The sequence below is a fragment of the Rissa tridactyla genome, chromosome 10 (genome assembly GCF_028500815.1).
Source record: "Rissa tridactyla isolate bRisTri1 chromosome 10, bRisTri1.patW.cur.20221130, whole genome shotgun sequence".
Lineage (NCBI taxonomy): Eukaryota > Metazoa > Chordata > Aves > Charadriiformes > Laridae > Rissa > Rissa tridactyla.
Genome location: NC_071475.1, coordinates 5,594,090 through 5,614,294, shown reverse-complemented (window position 1 = coordinate 5,614,294; position 20,205 = coordinate 5,594,090). Strand labels below are relative to the sequence as shown.

Here is a 20,205-nt window from a genome sequence, read left to right as displayed (position 1 = left end):
TCGCATCAAAGCACGTTTTCTTCCTTCTGCTCCGCATGCTGCCGTACAAAGCAGCCCCGGCTCCGCGCAGAGCGTGCGGTCAGCAATCAGCCGGCATGTCAGGAGTTAAGTTCACATTTCCATTCTCCTGACCTGCACCAACGCTGGCTGAATATCGAGCTATTCTTTGCAGCTTGATAAAGCATGAGAAAGCTGAAGGCCTCACACACTCCTCTTTTCAGAGCTTGGCCCGCTGCCCACGAGCTGTCACTCCCTGGCACCCAGGGCAAAGAGAGAGAAGGAGGCCAAACTGCAGCCAGCTGCAATGAATCACTCGCTCCCCCCGGTCCCCTCCTCCCCAGGGAGCCTGGATCCCTCCTTCCGGCAGGGGGATAATGTCTGCCTGGCTACGCTGGCTTCTTTCACAGAAAAAGCCATCCTTTTGGGGACAGGGGTGGGAGGGGAGGGGTGGCTCCTATTGCAAAAGCTGCTGCCACAGAAAAGCGCAAAGCAGCTCCCAGCAAGACCGAAGGAGGAGGATTTCTGCTCAGCAGCTGGATGGGAACGCACTCCTGCAAGTGTTCAGCACAAATACCACTTAAAAATCTGATGTTGGCCATTTGTCTAAATTGCAGGAACTTCTGGAGGAAGGCTGAGGCACAGAATCAGATTTGAAGGAGACTGCTTATCCCTTCATGCCCCAGTTGTACAATATTTATTTTGGGGACTGATTCCCATTGCAGTCCCATCCGAACTCTCCCTCTCCCCTTCACTACAACATCCAGCCCCGTTACTGTGTCTCATCCAAGCCCTTCCAACCACCACCACCATCCCCACTTGTTCATTTCCATGTGTTCTATCATACAAACTGCTTCCCCACGTTACAGCTCATTCTTCATTTTTAACACAAAGCAGCAGAGGGAAATGCATCCAAATCTCAGGGTCAATGGTGTCCAAGACAAAAAACGCAGCTGAGAAGGCACAGGGACACCAAGGTCATCGTGTGCCTTCCTTGCACTATAGGCCCAATTTGGAGAGCAAAGCCTTTGCAAGGTAAAGATGCCAGATGTTTGCTTTCTGAGGAAGAGGATATTTGTCAGTAAAACACACACAAACTCAGCCCAAGCATGAACTAACCAGTGGCTCATGTGCCCACGTGGCATATGGGATACTTCCACCCGCTCATCTCCATCTCCAAGTTCAGCATACCTGTCTGCTGGTAGCGTGCTTCACATCCAGGCAGTGCCAGGGCAGGATTATACACATTTCTAATTTTTCCTGCACTTGTGGGGTGACGAAGGCAGAGTTGCGGAGTTCCCACCCTGCAGCCAGCGCGTATTCAAGCAGTGAGAAACTCATCAACTTTGTTTGGATCACCCAAGCAACCTACAGAGGGTTTCTTTTATTATCGTTGTTGTTTGGGTTTTCAGGGGGTTTGTTTTTACAAAATCTGGAACAGCACAAACCAAAATGTAAATCATGAAAAGAAACTGTATATATTTTTTTATTGTTATTATTATTTTTTTAAGCAGAAGTGGGAAGGACTTTCACTATTCCTAAAGCTACTTTCATCACAAACTTAACCAAGTCTTAAAAACGCTTTCAGGGACACAGGCTGAATCACAAGTAACCACACTCAATGCCATTTTATCACATACTCTGTCAAATGACACACTACATATGGATTTATCCTTGGGATACGTTTATAGCACTTTGCAAGGCTTCTCTTGCACTCCTATACATCTACATCAATAAGTGCCTCCTCCACAACACCTGCAGCTACAAAACTAGGATATTGAAAAGATGATTACACTGAGCATCCATAAGTCAGCAAGCTCCAGAACTCAGGTTACCCCTTGTGCAAATCAAATACAAAATACTCCCTAACTGTTCAGACACACGCAGAGAGTTTCGCTGCGGGAACGCTAGCTCATTCAGCATCACCCTCCTCTGCCAGAAGGATCTCTAAATGCAAAGCTTAATAGAAACAGTTAATATCCCAAGTGTGGCTCCGAGCCATCCGAGCTCTATGTGTAACATAATCGGGTTCATAATGCTCAGAATAGCACTCTGGAGTCCTAGTACAGACTAAGACCTCACTGTATTAAGCGTTGTGTAGATAGTTGTAGTGGTGCCGTTTTCTCTTCCATCAAATTACTGAGCACCATATACAGGAACCAACCGTAACCCATATTTTACAGAAGTTAGGACACAGGAGAGCAATGTATACTTTTTAAATGTCTTTTTTTGGCAGCTAAATCAAGTTAGTATTTTCACAGACACACTGGGAGGAGGGAGGGAGGGGAACACTGAGGTTACTCTCTCTGCGGAGCAGACAGGCAAAAGCCCAGTTCAGCCGAAGCGCACTGAGGCTCTTTATGTCCCCGTTCGGTGACAGAGGTCACTTGTGGAAGACTGAACCAGATCTGGTACTGGGCTGCCTGCTAAGCACACTAGCGCGAGGATCTGAGCTATACCCTTCTGTGCCGTTGTTTGCGTTTCGCTGGGAACACCAAAAGCCTGGAGTCCGTCCCAACCCTGCTTGCACTGCCTTTGCTAAAAACATGCCTTTTAGCTCCAAAATAAAATTTGCCTTAAACTCCTCATGCTCTGAAGAAAGGAAGCCTGTACGCAGGATCTATGAAGCAGGTAATTGCTTGTGTTTGCCAAAACACTTCATTTACGCAAATTCTAATTCTTTTGGCGCAGTTTTCAGGATATTTTCCTACCATAAATACAGGTTAGACCCATGCTTGAGCTGATCATCCTGTCATCCTTTTCAGGTTCACATTGCGCGGCGGGTGCTGCAGCCTGCTCGTGTTTCCCAGGCATCCAGAAGTCACAGCTCTTCAAGTCATTGATTTTTAAGAGGCACCAGGTCACACCGTCTGGCCTTCAGTTGATCACAGTTCATGAGCTTTCTGCACATTTCTGGCTTAGGAACTGTATGTGTTTGAAGTGAATAGAGACTAGATGCCTTTTGGCAAGACGCCCGAGGCAAAGGCCTCAGGAGAGAAATCCACCATTTCCCAGGCTGACACAAACGGACAGGCATCCCCTCGCTTCAGCTTCTATTCCCTATTTGTGAAAAGGCCGAGGGAGTTGGCTATTACAAGGGGGAAAGGAAGAGCTGTAGCATCCAACACAGTTGCAAGCAGCGTACTCCAAGAAATATCTTACAAGAGGAAACAGAAGCAGGCAGCTGAGTACTTAAAGAGGGGAGCCCTCTGCAGAGACAAGGCAAACACCACTGCAGAATCATCTCTTAATAAAGGTTGCTCCTTCAGGTCTGCACTAGCCCGAATGCCCTGATGCAGTGAGAGAAAATGCTATACGATGGGGAGCAAGAAGGGGCTATGTATGGGCATGAGCAGGAGAAGGCTACGTATGAAGGACATTCTCCTCCCAGCTAAAAAAAGCCATGGTTTCAGCACTGTTTTGCCTTTCCTCTCCACTTTGTTTCCCAGTGGAGAGGAATCTCATCAGGCCATTGCATGGTGCCTGATCAGAGCCAGTCCTGCCTGCTGCCCCTGGCATGGGGCTCCCCAGGGACTGCTCGAGGGTAAGGGACGGAAGCAGAAGGGGGCACTAAAAACGTGCCTGCCAAGGCTTGGGTGCCAGCATGTTCTCCTGAGCTCAGCAGAACGAGTGGGGAGGCGGGAAGAGAAACTTTCACAAAGCTGTTTCTTAAACCAGATTTACAGGGATAGAGCGAATCCGGGCAGGGTCATGGGTGAGGGAAGATTGAACAAGTTAATAGCTAACCAGCAAGACTGCCGTGAGAGACCACAATCTACGAGAGATTTTCACAGGGAAACACCGAATCCAAAGCTGTCACCTGCAGACCAACTGGGAGCTGCCGCTGTCTCTGCTCTTTCTGTACCATTGCAATGCAATCGCAACTCTAGCGCCATCCTTCCCCTGTTCCTCTAAGAAGAGGTCATACTCAAAACGATCTTTTCTCTATTTTGGGTGTCATGAGTGATGAGGATTTGACTATGGGTTTCAGACACTAAAGTAACTGCTGTGAAAACGTTACTGGAGATTTTTGCAAGACCAAGAGAGAAGACCCTTCCAGCTTCTTGAAAAGGTAGCGTGTACAAAGGCAATGTGGTGCACAGCTGCAGGGACAGCAAAAATGGAAATCCCGCTGCTGTGGTGGACGTTCCCGAAGTTGTCAATGTGGGAAAGAGGATGAAGTGACTGCTGCTTTACCTGTAGTCACTCAGGAGACAAGCCATTGAGACCTACAAAAATTCCAGTGGTCTCATGAAGAGCAGTTTCTAGGAGGAAGATTTTTCATGAGGATATTCTTGTCTATTGGTTGAATAACTGCTTTGTTCCAGACTACAGCTTAAAAAAAAAAAAAGCCTTCCTGCTATTGCTTTGCCATTCAAGACATTGTCATTGTCACCTTTCAGATGTGTAAGCATAAGAGACAGCAGCAGCTGAGCTGTGGTAATTAGGAGGGAGAGATGTGCAGGCCTTGTCTCACATCTTTCTGTTAAGATGCCGTTTACACTTTGGCAGGTTTAACAGTCCCCAGTGAAAATAAGCCATCTGCATCTACTCCAGCAGACCATCCTCGTTTCTGAACCCTTCAAATAGTTCCGGAAAAATCATCATTGCCTCCCTTACCCTGCTTTCTATCAGGCCAAACGCAGTCACAAAACCATCACTTCTCTTATTTACAGTAATACAGGAACACTGGCTCTAGAACTGTTTGCAAGACATCTACTTAAAAAGAAAAAAACATTTCCCATTTTATTCAAGCGTCTACACAGTTCAAACTTACACGGCGCTCTGTACTTGCAGCAGGAACGCTAAGGAGGACGGGACAAAACTCATTCAATTCTATTCACAAGCACCCTTCCTGAGGAAAGCCAATAACTTTCGGAGAGTCTCTGCGGACTTTGCTCCGCTGCTTTGCACGCTGAAGAATGGCTGGTTGGGAATCCTCTTTTCATTCTGTGAGCACAGACCCAAAGGTTTTCATCCCTGTGAGCTCAGAAATTTCCATTTCCATTTGAGAGAGACGTTTTCCTGGCAGTTCTTAAAAGATGCATTTGTAAAATAGGAAACAACCTCAAGGAATGCTAAAGCAAAGGAAGAAAGCCGTACGTGGACAGTCTTTCTCCCTCAGCCAGGAAAGGAAATTCCTTCTCAGCACCGATGCCCCATAAACACAACCTACTCTGCAATACTTGATCAACACAGTGACCGGCTGCCCACCCTACCCTGGACAAACACCCAACATTTTCCATCCTGGTTTCAGATCAGCTGGGGCAACAGCCACCAAAATCTCAGAAGAGAGAAATCAAGTCCAGAAACATGTAGTTGTGTGTGTGCGAGACAACAAAGGAAAATAAGGGGTGCACGTCAGATGGCTAGGACAAATTACGGAGATGTGACGGTATTCTAGTGAACTCACTACAGAGAAGACACACTTGTGTCAGTGATTTTTAAACTTGTAGTCCATAGGCTTTTGTTGTCTGCAAAGGTAATTAAAAAAGCAAATCTATTGCCATATCTCCAAAGGAAAATGTTTATAAGTCTGCAAATCCAAAGAGGTTGAAACTTGCTTCTTTCAAGTGCAAAACATTCAAATGGCCCAAAGCCAAGTCCCAGAAAAAAGCCCTAGTCAGTAGCTCAGGAATGCCAGCTCTTAACACAAACCAAAAGCATACAAACCTTCTGGTCGGGCAATTCACAGTACCATCTCCCACCAAAAACTCACTTAAAATTGCACTCTTAAAATTGCAGCTATCGTCCACCTCCTTGATTCTACGCCAGGGAAACCCAACCCAAGTCTCACTTTGACACTCTCCGAAGTGGTCAGCTGAGTGAGCTATTTTTCTTACCTTGCTTTGGGGAATTCCTGCTTAGCGTCTCTAAAGAGAAACAAGGCGGCTTCACGCCGCATCAGGCAGGATCCCTTCCATCACTCTGGGCTCCTTAGCAAAGGCATTCCTGAGGCGCACTGTGCCCTAATAAATCAACACAACTGCTCCAGGTTTCCCCGGCAGCTGGAAGCTGGAATTCTGCAGCGAAGGCAAACACCTCCCCAGCTAAAGCAAACACAGACAGGGAGCCCCTGCGGAGCGCCCACAGCTACTGTCAAAAGAGGGACAAGAGAGAAGGTGGGGATCCTAAGGCATCTGGCTGACAAAAGGCAATCCAACTTAAAGACAGAAGATGGCCATGAGCCCGGCCCTGACCTAGGCATTCCTCTGTGCAGGCATGTGCTTGCCAAAATGTTTTATCAGAGCAGAACCACAAAACTTCATTTTTAGAGCAATGACATCTTGCCCCCTGGTAGTTTTGCCTTTAAGAGCATTCATTTTAGCATTTAGGAGACTCGTGTAAAAGACCCTGCAAAAGTACAGAACAAAAATAGCCCAGTCTTAAAACAGCTTATAGCTTAACTCTAAAATAAACGAAGACAAAGGAAACAGTACTGATCAGTATGAGCAGCAGTCAGCTCAGCAGAACAAGACGACTGCTGTTTCCTGGGCTAAGGGAGGTGTTTGGTTGGTTGTTTTTTTTTTTCTCCTTCTTTCTAAACGACATAACAGAAAAGACCTGATGAAGGATTTTTGAAAAGAATTATTAGGTGGGCTGGCATACGTTTATGGGCCAACCACCTCTCACACAGAAACCAAACCAGTGTTTTTCAAAAGCAGCACAAGGAAACAACAGAGGCTAATGTTACCAGACAAACAGCAGCAAGAGTCCAACTTCCAGCACTAACATTTGCTAGATTGCACACAAAGAACTAGATGGGCTGCTTCAATACCTCATTTTCAGTTGCACTTGGCGAGTAAAGGCAGGGAGCAGCCAAGGCAGGGCTGAACAGTGACAGTAAAAGAAAAATAAGAGTTGACTGCCTCAAACGCTCTTATAACAGGCACAAACCCATCAATACCTTAAAAATAAATCTCATTTAGTAAAACAAAAAAAATCTTCCTCAGATGCACACTGAGTAAATATCTAGTTTTCAACATCTCCCGTTGCCGATGGTTATGCTCTCCCACAGGGGTTTTCCAGGGAGAGCCTTCAGTGCACGGATGGAAGGTAGCACAGGATAAGCGTGAACAAATCCCACTTACGTCAGACCCAATCTGTACAGCAAACCCAAGTCTTCGGCTTCCACAGCATCCTTTGGAGCCCTCACTTTGAGACCACTTTAAGGCATATTTTCTTCCCTACCGCCTTGAAGACCCACCAAATCCCAGTCTATAAGCAAATACTGCCTTTAAGAGAAATCCCGGTCTACCTACACATAGTTAATTGAGACACACACACCAGGCAGCTAACAGTGCACAGCAATGGTGGGAAACCAGCAGACCCACCAGTAGGTGAGTGCCAGGAGCTCCCCGACCATGGATCACGCCCCCCAGCCCCCAACAAACAAACTTGCATATTGCCGTGTGAGATTCGGCTTGCAGAGCTCTATGCTGTTTGGGAAGACCCTGAGTGGCAGCAGGGCACTTAGAAGCCCTGGATCTCAAGAAAGGAATGAGATGAACGTGTTGGGTGAAGGACTCGTACATATGTATAAGTGGAGAGAGACAGACACAAAGGAGAGTCAGGGGGGGAACAGAGAGACTTGTCTCCAGGCCTTGTGCTTATTTTGACCTTTCAGTTAAAGGTTCTCCGAAAAGGCACTGTTCAGCCCCAAGCCTGATTAGACGTCTTGGGAAAAACAGAACACAAAGCATCACACATGAATGAGCACAGAGCCATAATACGGTCTTGATATTCACACCCATCCATATGGCCAAAAAAAGCGAAGTTCTTCAGTGCAAACATTGGCAACAGCAATATGAAACTAATGTGTTAATTAGCAGACTTCGCAATCCAGCACAGGACAGAGATTGCTGATGTTGGCTATTATATAGTCAATCAGAAGCCAAACCACGTTAGTTAACCCATTCAGAACAAAGTTAATAATTTGCTAATTGCAGGTTTCTGGAGTGAGCAGACCAAGGTCTGTTTTCCAAACCTCTTTTCTCAGGGATATCTTAAAATGTATTTGTTATGGCAAGCTATCCATCACTCACAGCTCTTCTCTTTATTAGCATCCAGTCTCAACTTCGATGTTTAGCTTAAATTCAGGGAGCCCACTGCCTCGCTTTACACAACATCAGACTAAATGAGCTCAATGATTTGTCTGGCCTTATAAAATGGTAAGCTAGTTTTCAGCCTGTAAACAATCACAAGTTATTCTGAAACAATCATAGAGTAAATGACAACATTCATCAGTTTTATTTGTACAGGATTTTCACATTGAATTCAAGAGAAGATTAATGAAAGTAACTAAAATTACTTAAATGCAACTGCGATTTAACACCGTTCTTTGGTGTACGTGGGTTTACACATCAACTGCTTAATAAAACTCTACTTTCCTACAAAGTTTAATCAGTAAAATAAGTACCGCAAGACACGTCAGATAGAAAGATCAGCATAACGGTGAAAGAAATAGTGAGAAATATACAGAAGATTTTATTCTCAGGAGCCACCTGGAGTACAAACCTCAAGTTAACACTCCTGTCATGAACGAGATTCTTCATATCCAGGATGTACCACTCACGTTGTATAAAACATTTAGACACGAACAAAGTTTGTGAGGAAAAACAAAATGGGATGAGGAACACAACTGCATTAGTCTTGGGGTTATTTCTAACGCACAGAAAACCAGAAATCAATTGCAGCAGGACTAGTCAGTCACATAATTTAAGGTAAGACCACTCCGACTTCCTGCCTAACACACAGGCGCTGTTCCATTTTATCCACTCACACCTCCACAAAACCCATTAAGTGGTTCTGTGAAATGTAGTGGTTTATGGCCTCTAGACTAGAGGTCTTTGGAGGTCAAAGCATAAGTTCACTACTCTCCTAGTAGTTTGTTCCAGTGTCTCTATCATTCTTTCTGGCAGCAAGGCCAGTCTAATTTCTTATTTGTTTGCCTTCTGCCTTGAGCCATTAATTCCTTCTCTGCTGGATTAAAGAGTAGCTCCTCAGAGTCAATTATGCACGTGCTTTAACCAAGTCACCTCTCAATAGCTTTTTTGGCAATCAACAGATCGGTCCTGTCAGTCTCTCATTACAAGGCACCTTCTTGAGTGCTTGAACGACTTCGAACGTTTGGGTTTTTTTTTTTTTTTCACATATCAACTTGATTGTCATTCCCACCACCTCCCCCCCCTTCTTCAGGGTCGCTGCTTTGGTGAAGCACACAATCGGTGAACGATCAGCATCTCTGGCACACAGAAGTCTACAGTTGCCTGTATCAAATGGGTGTTATTTCGCTAGACCCGTTTTACAGCATAACGGAGGAGCTACAGAAATCATAGACTGCAGAGATCATATCAGTTAGCTAACAGGCAATTATCTGACTACTGAGTTCAAGGAGCTCATATCTTTCTTAGTCACCATTTAATCATTTCTCTACAAGCACTAAGGAAAACTTCACTACCTGATCGCTATTCTGCCAAAGATTTATGTACTATTCAGAATCTTCAAGCAAGAAAATCCCAACAGACCTGTCATTTCCAGCTATGGTTTTGAATTTGCCCTCAGCACTGCCTGCTTCTCTGCTGAATCAACATTAGCAGTGGCTTTAGATTTACGTCCAGAATACTGATGAACTACTGAACAGCACAGAGTATAGTACCGATACTCAGTGAAGACATCTGCTAGGAATAACACTTTCTGACAGGTCCTCAGTAACCCATGATTTCAGATGCATCAGCCTTTTCTTTTTTTTTTTTTTAATTAAATAATTACGAGGTACACTGTTGATATTGGCACAGATCAATTATTCATACCATTGTACGTCTCCAAGTCAAACAACCTAAGAAACACATTACATGAATATAGTCACCTGCTGCCCGTTACTCACCTGGTTCTTTCCAGCTACTCTTTCTTACTATTAACACAACCAAACCCTTCAGAGGTATATATCCTCTGAAGTATACATCAAAACCAATAACTACCCATCTCAAATCTCCCCAAAGACCCGAGTTATTCAAGATCACTGCACGAAAAGCATTAATGCCTTGTAGATGTTGCCCAGGCACTCCGTATCATGAGGTCTGGTACCTCCTGCTGCTTCTGCTCTAGCAGGAGGCCCCTTGAACTTCCACCTCCAACCAGCTTTTCCATTTAGTGATAGTTCTCATTTTGTGCTGTACGTCAAACGCACGCCTAAGTTTGCAAAGGGCACAAGGCAGAGAGCTTATGCCCTGCGTGCAGGCAGGAGCACAGGCCAGGGTTTGGGTGCAGGTCAGTGTGACAGCAGGAAGGGCTCTGCCCATTATACCACACAGAAGAAAATAATTCCAAGGCAATAGTGTAAAACGAGACATGTGGTTTTATCAATCCTTAACTTGGTATCTTCAAAGCAAGAAACTTACTTGCCATTGTGAATCCCCCAGCACAGCTACCAGGGAACACTAATACCTGTCTCCAGGGACACTGTCCTCTTGAATGAGATCTTCAACATCGCTCCGAGTAGCAGGAACGTGTAGCTTATGGAAAACCGGTGGCAAAGCAGGCTACCCGTCAGTTTTAACAGCAGAAACTCTGCTCATATTTATGCATGACCGCTCAAGTGAACTGCATGACTGCTTTTGTTGATCTGCTCTCAGTGATCTATTCTTTCGGTAGGAACACCAGGAGGAAGCCATGCTGGGACTGGGCAAGGGAAAAAAAAAACACCCTGTGGACATAGTGAATGGGACAGAAAATTCCTCTACAAATTCTGTAAATTTATTTGCAGTGATGCTCTGCATTGACTTTTCTAGCAGTTTTTTGGGACACCTTCACACATCAAAGCCCAAGCCACACCACAAGAGTCATTTTGACTAAATCTACTTTAGAAATTGATTAGACCATTGATTTTTTCATAGTTTAGATAGAGACAAGGTGACCTTTCCATCCCACAAAAAGCAAAGGGAATTACCACGTGTAAACAAAGTCTTCATTTTAAAGGAAGTGTTTTGCTCTCTTAGAATTAAAGTTCTGTAATGCTCCTTTCCCCCCGCCCCCATCTTGCAGCTCCAAGAGATCAATTCTGCTTTCCCCACTTGAACTTTTCACTTTTCTGTCCAAAACAGGCCAAAGGGACAAGGCTTCTCAGAGCACATACAGACGAGCAGCCTGAAGACAAACACAAGACACGGCTCTTCCTGTAAGTCACGAAGTGGTAAAGAAATCAGTACCAATTTGTAGACTAACAGTTCTATTTCAGTCAAGTAAAGCAGCATGACAGAGGACAGTTCCCAGAATAAGTAAAAGTTTCATATGCACAAAAAGTTTAAGGCTTTATCTATACAGAAAAGAGTGTTTTGAGATGTATGCTTCATTACAGAGTGGAATAACAGTGGAAACAACAGTGAAAACAGAGTGCTTATATTGGTTGAAAACATTTCCCTCATGAATCACTGCATGCATTTGATTTCTACCTGCTTAAAATAAACACATTGCATTTTGGGCTAAGTTCCATCATTAGGACCTCGTGCCTCCTGGTACTTCCTACATGGTGCACTTGGGGATGCAGATTACAATCCTAGAGCTGAACAGCCAGGTGTCATTTGTGTTTTGATGATCCGACAGGGTCTGGCAGCCTGCAGAGAACACTGAGCCTGTAATTGTCACTGCGGCACCCGTTAGGATTACACTGTGCTGGCAGCACTGGGAGGAAGGTAAACAGATGCACAGCCTAATGGCTTTCAGACATCCAGGAGGCAAAGGATGAAACCTCAGAACTGCAAGTGCAGGTCATTCTCCTGTAGCAGCTTTGCTCAGCGCAGCAGCAACCTGGGGCTTGCCTGCTGCTGCTAACCGCCCGCCCCAGACACTGACACAAACCCCTGGTCAGCAACAGAACATCAAACTGCGTTACTTAACCAGCAATGTTCGAGTTTCTTGGGGCTGTGCGAGCAGAATGACAGCATACAAGTTCCTCCCAGCAGGACACCCATCACTGTCATCATCTGGAAGGTAAGCACTATTTAGATGTTATTTCTCTGGAGCTAATGAGTTTGGCATTCATAGATGCACTGCAAGAGCTGTTCTTGTAGCAGGTCCCTGATGGTGGGATGTTATAGATGTATTTGAGTGGTTGGCTCCAAAATAACATGAACCTGCAATATGGCCATCAGCTTGCCTACTCTTTCTACTCTTTACAACCTTTCTTCACAGACTTCAACAGAGACAGCTCTCCACAGTGTTGTGAAGCCTTGTTATGCATTATGGAACAGTGGCAAGTATCAATACGGGTCATTAAGGAAAGCTTCATGATGCCACCACCCTGTACGTACAGGCCTCGGTACCACAACGAAACAGAACTATTATTTGCAAGACTTCGGTGTTTTGTGGACAGAAAATGCATTTACAAGGTTCCAGTACCCAGAACACAGTACTGTTACTACAACACACAGGAATAGTTTTAAAATACAGTAGGCAAGAAAGTATGACTGTCAGAAGTACCCCAGAAGCCTTTAGATTTGTGGCACTCTTCTGAGCTCGTTACTGAGGCTACTGACATGGACTTTCACTTCCCCTGCAGATCAGTTCAGTGTTGAGAAGGAAGGGGCCATGGTGACTTAGGCACTATGAGGACAGAGACTTGACTGTCCCAAGCCCAGAAAAAGCAAAACAGCCTAAATGGCTCTTTCATCTGTTCCTGTGCAGCTGCTCATATGGCCACACCACCAGCACACACAGCCCCTACTCCCCAGCTCTGCTGCTGTGGAGAATAACCCTGCAGGTAGCTCCCAACAGCTGTAGCCTCCCAACAGCACAGAGAGCAAACCCAGCATTTGTAGGGCAGCTGCTCTACCTCTCCGCTCCTTTTTCTTTGGCTCTACATCATCTCAGCAGTGCTGGGCACAGAGCACAACCAGACACTCCAGCACAGGGACTCCAACTGCCTGTTACTGTGGCCAAGGAGCTCGGCATCCTGAGTCACTTGGGGGTGGCAGTGCCGCAGGGACTGCTCTGCCTTCTTGCCAATTCAAATTTTGCCTATGCTGCCAAGGGGACAAGCTGGTAGCAAGCACCCAGGGCCATTCTGTAATTGCACGTGCACCTCTGTTGGCTGTTACGCATCTGGAGAACATTTTCTGGTTACAAATCCCAAAGAGACAGGAAAAATCTACATCAAGAAAGCAAATAAACAGTAAGAGCCAATGCTACCCGTTATAGCAATAGCAGCCCCCAGAAGGCACAGTCATCCTCTTCACATCCCAGTTACGCCTCTTGATTGTAGCCATGAGAAAGCTGCGCTGACATGCAGCCCAAGCAGCAAAAAGCCCTGGTGATCTTTGCCTTAAATCTCTCTCAACAGTTGCAGGTTGACATGATATGCAATCCGAAATACGTTTCAGTTAAACTAAGGGTCAGAACATAAATTCACAAATGCCTTAGTCTCCCCAGGTCCTTCAACATTTATGCAGTCTCATTTCAGCAATTTCTCTCAAAATGCTAAACCAGCTAAAAAGAGTTGGCAAATAAACAGAGCTCCAGGTTACTACTTCTCTATTTCCCACAGTGGCACACAGAGCTCCCATGGAATTAATTCAGTTGCACACCCGTTTTACCATTCTCTTGGGCAGAATCACTCAGTAATGGACTGCAATCTGTATGCAAGAAGTCAAGCAGTATGCAAATAGAGATCAAAACATTGATGGCGGTGGGATTCAGAAGTCCAGGAACTGCTTTTGCACTCTAGCACGTACATTTTTTGGCTAAACTAAAGGTAGGAGACAGCACAGGACAGGCGAGAAGAGCTCGTGACTCAAGTGTATGGAAGACAGATGATCCCAGAAGAGTTACTGAAATGCTCTCACATATGATAATTTACTATTAGGTAATCCACTAACAGAATTGCTCTCTCCAGCATTTTAAGAAGGTTAGTCTGATGCAAAAAATCTTGAGATCAAAGGTCGAAGTGCCAAAGAGAGAGTTTCTTCAAGGCCATTAACTCCAAACTGTCCAAAACCCTACACCAACTTCTTCACTGATAACATTTCTGACAAAGGCTGGTCTGGCAGGAGCACCTCTGAAGCCCTGGTTTCTGTGCTTTAAATTTTTGTCATCTGAAGAACTTCCAGCTGGGCACAGAGCACTTGCAGGGCACTGTCAGGAGCATATTGTCAAGCATTTGCTTGGCCAGCTCTTCGCAGAGGCTGGCATTTCTTTATGGAGACTAGAGAGCCCAGAAACTCCTCAGAGCCTCACACAGGAGGATGGAGGCATGGCCACATGTAAGCAACAGAGGGATTTCATGAGCGCACTTTCTCCAGGAGTCAAGACCAGAGGGGGGAAACAGGCTGTGCCCCAGTTCTTAAGGCAACTCCACACAAAGAATAGGGATGCCACCTAACCAAAATGTGAAATGGTGCGGTATAAGAGAGCTAAAGGAACAGAGATTGGAACAAAAAATGATTTTGAAATAGGCATAGATGGGCAGAAACCTTAAGCTGAAAACACTACTTCTATGTAGTAATTTTCAGAATTATTATAATAGGGTAAGATGTCAAATATACCCATTCTATTTATAGAATGACATGCAATTTAGTCAGAAAACTAGCTTCATCAGCATAGACAAATGCTTGAATACAATCAGCTTCCCCCACCTGCACAGTCCCAGGCACAACGACTCCCCTGCCAGGGCAGAGCTGCAGGGAAGGGTAGGACACGAGAAAGACAGCATTCTCCTCGTGATAACTTCAGCAGCAGTTATGAATCCCATCATTGCAACAGGCAATACTACATTATGCTGAGATAAACGGACACGCTTTTTTTTTTTTCACTGAAGCGCAGAAGCTGCAAAGGCAGCACCGCCTTTAGATTCAGAATTAAGGAAAAGTGCAAAAGAGAACAGAGAATGGTGATGCCTTGAAATTCTCTGCACCTGCAGATACAAAGCTTGTTAGCAGCAGCAATGCATTTTGTTAATGCCTTACAGATGTGTATCCCGATGGCTCACCACAGATTCTCAGTGGGCATTTGAAGCACAATTCCAGAACTCCAGCCCCCGACACAGAACCAGCCTGGCTAAAGCACTACCAGGAACAAAGATCAATCCACCCGGGGCCCCTGTGACACAGGGACAAAAGACTTTCCACATAAGATAGAACGGGAGCGGATACAAGTAGCAGGATAAAATTACAACCTCCAGATACTTCAAGAAGGGAAACAAATTATCATATCCTAAAAGGGAGCAGCTATGAAGTTGCAGGAATTTTGAGAGCAGCAGCAGAGGCTGGGGAAACTCAACCCACCAGTTCCACGCCGTTCGCTATTAAACTTCAAAGCCAAAAGCAATGTGAAATCTCACACACTTGCCAGGCACAGAAGTGTTCCTCACAGTACTTGCAGTGTTTATACTGCAAGCAAATAACTAAAGTTCACATGCAATTAAAGTCTGGCATCTGGGAATTTCCTTAGGATCTACATCATTTGAAGATTCTCCTCACGTTTTGATCAACATCTAAAATCTTCCATGCTAAAACAAGGTTCTTTTCTACTTCATTTTCCCCCCTTTTCTTTCTTGGGGGTGGCAGGCAGGATTTGAAAGTGAAATTCTGAGGTTAAGTTCAGGATATTAGAAATCACTTAAAAACTGATTCAATCAAAAAAAAAAAAAATCGAATCCACCTAAACTCACATCATTTCCCCCCCCCCCACCAAGCGTTGGGAGGCTGTACTTACTTCTAGTTAGCGAAAAGGAGACCCAAATCACTTCCTGCAACCTCAAAATAGCTCAGATGTCTTAGTTACTACTTGGCTAAAAAAAAAAATAAAAAAATAAAAAATTGTTAGCAGTGAAAACAAGTCCTCTGCATTTATTACTTAAACAGTGGGGGGGAGAAAGAGCAGAGCCTTAAAGAGATCACACCACAGCACTGTGGTTCTTCCATTAGTCAAGGCTGCATGTCGGTACAGGTCGAAACATCCTGCTTCATGTTTTCGCACCTTTGCGGCTTAGCAAGTCTGAGCTCCAGCGACTACAATCCAGGCCAGTCTATTATTAAGCAGGGGCGCATCTCAGTATCACTATAGCAAACCAGAGCACGGAGGCTGATCCTATATGGTTCTAGAGAGCAAAAATCCCTCCAAGTGGTTTGTTGAGAGTCCCTAGACTCAGCATGCCAAGGGGGAAAATCTTTGGGCTCCCACCACTGTGCTGAGAACTGCGCAACACATGAGATTACTGTTTCCCCATTGAATTAAGCATCTACTCTGCCTCCTGGAACAATGGTATCATGTCACAAGACCATGCACACGCTCCTAATGTCTCAAATGCTTGTCCCTGGAAAACACATGCAAGAATTTTCTAAGAATTGTATTCCAACACCAAAACCAGACCAGACAATGCTCAAAGAACGATCAATATGAATCTTCTCTAAGAGATCATCACAATCATCAAGTCATCAAAGATGCCTCCAATAATAGGACAAGGAAAATGACACCAGCACAATGAAAGACCAGCTGGCACATTCCCATAAAGGCAAAAGCAGCCCTCCTGTGGTTTTGATGAACAGCAGAAGATGAATCCTTTCAGATACAGTAATCCTGCAATCAGATACTCACGAGAACCACAAACAAATGCGAATCAAATCCAGGGCTTTAACAGATTATGGGGAATGCAAAGGAGAGTCAGTAGAATGCACCAGCTTTCCAGAACTCGGAGCACAAAGATATTTCACTGAAGATCCAGGTGAGCGAAAAGGGCACCAGTCCAACCCCTGCTTCCTGAAACTAGCTCGTATCTAGAGGGCTAATTCTTACAAGAAAGCAGGCAGGCTCATGCTCCTCCGACTGCTACCACCCTGCACAGCCTGCAAGTTGGGATGAATCAAAGTCCTATCATCTTCCTCCAGGACGCCCTTATGCAAGATTGGGAGGGTTCAGCTCAGAACTTGGCTACAAGAGCCAATGTGAAAAAACCAAAACCAACAGCTACAAACAAACAAAAAAAGAACAGACAGAGAGGTAGCCAGGGAGGAGGAGAAACTGAAGTCCTTGTGAGTTTGCTTTGACAGGCAGCAGGCAGGACTGAAACAGAGAGGAAGATAACAAAGGAGAAATTATGTGAATCTGACCGATTCAGAGGTAGAGCTTTTAGCACAAAAAGTACCAAGCATTTGTAGGAAGCAGCTACTTCATCTTCTCCCGAACTTCCCCTCATCTGTTGTTCTCCCTCCCCAGGTGACACTAAAGCATAAAAAATTTCTTCTACTGAAAAAGATATCGTGCCTCCCTGTACCCAACACCGCTGGCTAAACGAACCACTCCAGAAAGCAAACAGCAATAGTGGAAGACAGCGAATGCAATTACTTTTGTTTTCCCATTGGACGGTGATGGATAGCACACACCCCACACACAGGCAATCTGGGTGGGTGCTTTTTCCCTTCAGAGCACACCCAATGTACAACTGGCATCATTGCGTATTTGGCAGGCAGTCTCTCTCCAGGCACACAGGGCCACCTTCAGCAGCAACAGATACTTTCCAGACTCGTTCAGTCCTTGCAGTCTCTGCTGACGCTGCCAGGAAAGCCCGAGTGTGCCAGCAGCACTCGCAGAAACAACCCTGCTTTACACAAAGACTGGCACCGAAGGGAAGGGAATGGCCGGGTGCGCTCCTTACAACCCTCCATCAGCTATTCCCTCTGCCCTAATATGGGAACATCCCTTGGCCCCGCCGGGCATATGATGCTCTTGGTGGACATGAAAGGTAAGGCAATACCTGAGCTGTCAGCACATGAGGACACAGTTCTTCTCTGAAAAGCAAGCAGAGCCTAGGAGCCCAAACTCTTTACAGCACTTACGTGGGAGAAAGCAGAGATTACGGTGTCAACTGCTGACAGTCTGCGCCCACCTTTCTCAAGAGAGTTATGCCGGTAATTTTAATCTTATTAAATATTGTTAATCGTATTACTAACCTAACTCTTTTCACATGTTGGAAGAAATTTAAAGAGAAAATTCCATATATGACCACGCTATGTCAAATGCTTTCTAGCCAAATTTCGATTCAGGGCAAGTCCCTGGCTTGCAGATTGCAGTTCTGCTACACACAGGTGTGGGTGAGCATGGACACAGCACCAGATTACCAACGAGTCACCCTCCTTGCCACATTCTTCTCTGTCCACAAATTGCTTGCTTTCTTCTCCTGAGATTCTCCTAGCCATTCCTGGCCTCTCAAAGTGACCCTGTTAAAACTTACGCAACTCTACAACCAGTTTGTAACAAACACCTCAATCAAGGGGAAATACCAATTTTCCCATTAGAATGCAAAACCACGCAGCACAACAGCTCAGTGCATCAGGTTCCTCCCGAATCAGGACAAATGCCTCCATCACTGGCCTCGCTCCCAACGTCACACACACACAGACACATCATCGACGCAACGCTCATCGATTTCTGCATTTCATACGCAAGGAATAACACAGGACTCCCGTGACCTCTGTTCAAAAAGTGAGACGAGAAACGAGCAGACCACGTTCTGCGCTCCACCTTACACAGAATAAGACCCTTGTTTAGTGAAATACTGACCCCGCTGTTTTACAACACTCAGGATTGTAGCCCCTTTTCTTTGTAACTACTGCAGCAGCCCGGATATTCTCTCAGGACCACTCCTGTTCCAGACTGCTGCCCTGAGATAAAGCAGCAGTCACGGAAAGTTTAGATTTGAGGAAAAGATCTCAAATTGCACCAATGTAACAGAAAAAAAAAACCAAAAAACCCCACACCTGCCGAGGGGGGGGGCCCAAACACTTGCTTGCCAACTGTGCAAAAGGAATACGCGTTCAGGGTGGAAAATGAGATCTCCAGAACAACAGGACTTAAACCACTCGGTTTCGGTACAGACAGTAAAAAAGGTGAAGTTAAAGGATACTGACTTGTAACGAACGCCCAGGCGCGGGGCGAGGGCCGGGCAGCCCCTTCCAGCACGGCGGTAGGGCTGCCCGGCCCTCGCCCCGCCACCGACCCGGTGCCACCCCCCCGCCGCCGCCGCCAAGGTCGCCGTGGACCAGCTCGCCACCGGCTCGGGAAGGGGGTGTGGGGGGGTCCCTACCGGAGCTCGCCCCGCCCCACAGGCCCCGCTGGGCCGCGGCCCGGCCCCGCCGCTCCTGAGGGGCCGCGCCCATCCCCCCCCGCCCCAACGCGGAGACAAAGCGCGGCCCCCGGGCGGCACCTGCCACCGACCGCTGACCCCCGGCAACGCGCCGCCAGCGCCCCCCCCCCCGGACCGGCCGCGGCGATAGCCCGTGATCCCCCCCCGTCCCGCACCGCCGGACCACGCCGTCCACCCCCTGTCCCCCTCACCTACCGCGGCGGCCGCCCCGCTCCGCTCCCCGCCGCTGCCCGCACCGAGCCGCGGAGCCACGGCCCCGCCCCCGCCGCGCGCCCGCCGGGGCACGCGCCCCCTCGCCGCCACGCCTCCCTCCCGGCCCGGCTCCTCCAATAGCAGCCCGTCGCCCCTCAGAAGCCCCGCCCCGGACCCGCCGGGGGGGCGTGGCCTGCGGTCCCCTCAGCGGCGCCCCGGTACCGGCCGTCGCCGCCGGGTTCGGTGCCGGGCCCTGCCTGCGCGGAGGGAGCGCCTGATGGACCAGGGGCTTTCATCGCCTCCAGACAACGGGCCTCCGCGTTCAACGAGTCACCCCGCGGCCGCTGCCGAGCGAGGCCTGGCGAAGGACGCGGCCGCGGCAAAGGTTCTGGGACCGGGCCGCAGGGCAAACCTCTCCTCCAGAGGTGTTTGCAGCCCCTGTGTTGAGAGCTGGACTTAAAACTACGTATTCTGGAAGAAATCACAGCATTTCTCTTCTCTGTGTGTTTCGTAGCTACGTAACTTTGGCGTTCGGTTTGACAAGCCTTTGTGCTCAGCTGTCTTCAAGGCAAGCAGTGGGTGAGTGGGAATCTGCAGCGTGCGTGGTGCACGGGGAGCAAAATCTGATAGCAAAACCAGTTTCTACTTATTTAGGAATCCTCCTGTGCAAACGCAGCATCGGGCGGCCAAGATAGAGCAGTTCTCATTCGCAGAGTATGTGGGAACCAGGACATTAGCAAGGTTCAAGAATGTGACAAAAGCATAGTTATCTCTAGTTACAAAACAGTGAAGAACATACCATTCCGGCTGAAAGTCGGTGGAGACAAACGCATTGTAAAGCAGAAGCGCCTGAAGTGATATGCGTAATATAAACTGACTGCTGG

General features: G+C 46.7%; 1 protein-coding gene across 10 annotated transcripts in view; it reads right to left on the bottom strand.

Moving 5' to 3' along the window:
* The window catches only part of PLXNB1 (plexin B1), an 81,628-nt gene extending 62,244 nt beyond the window's left edge, over positions 1-19,384 (bottom strand). For 3 of the 10 annotated variants that reach the window (XM_054216355.1, XM_054216365.1, XM_054216362.1), the window contains exon 1: positions 10,398-12,228. The gene's annotated coding sequence lies outside the window, so the exon portion shown is untranslated. Of the gene's footprint in view, positions 1-10,397; positions 12,229-19,324 lie in introns of those variants that run through there. The other 7 variants (XM_054216360.1, XM_054216356.1, XM_054216357.1 and 4 more) reach the window with 6 other exon arrangements.
* Positions 19,385-20,205: the final 821 nt, after the last annotated feature.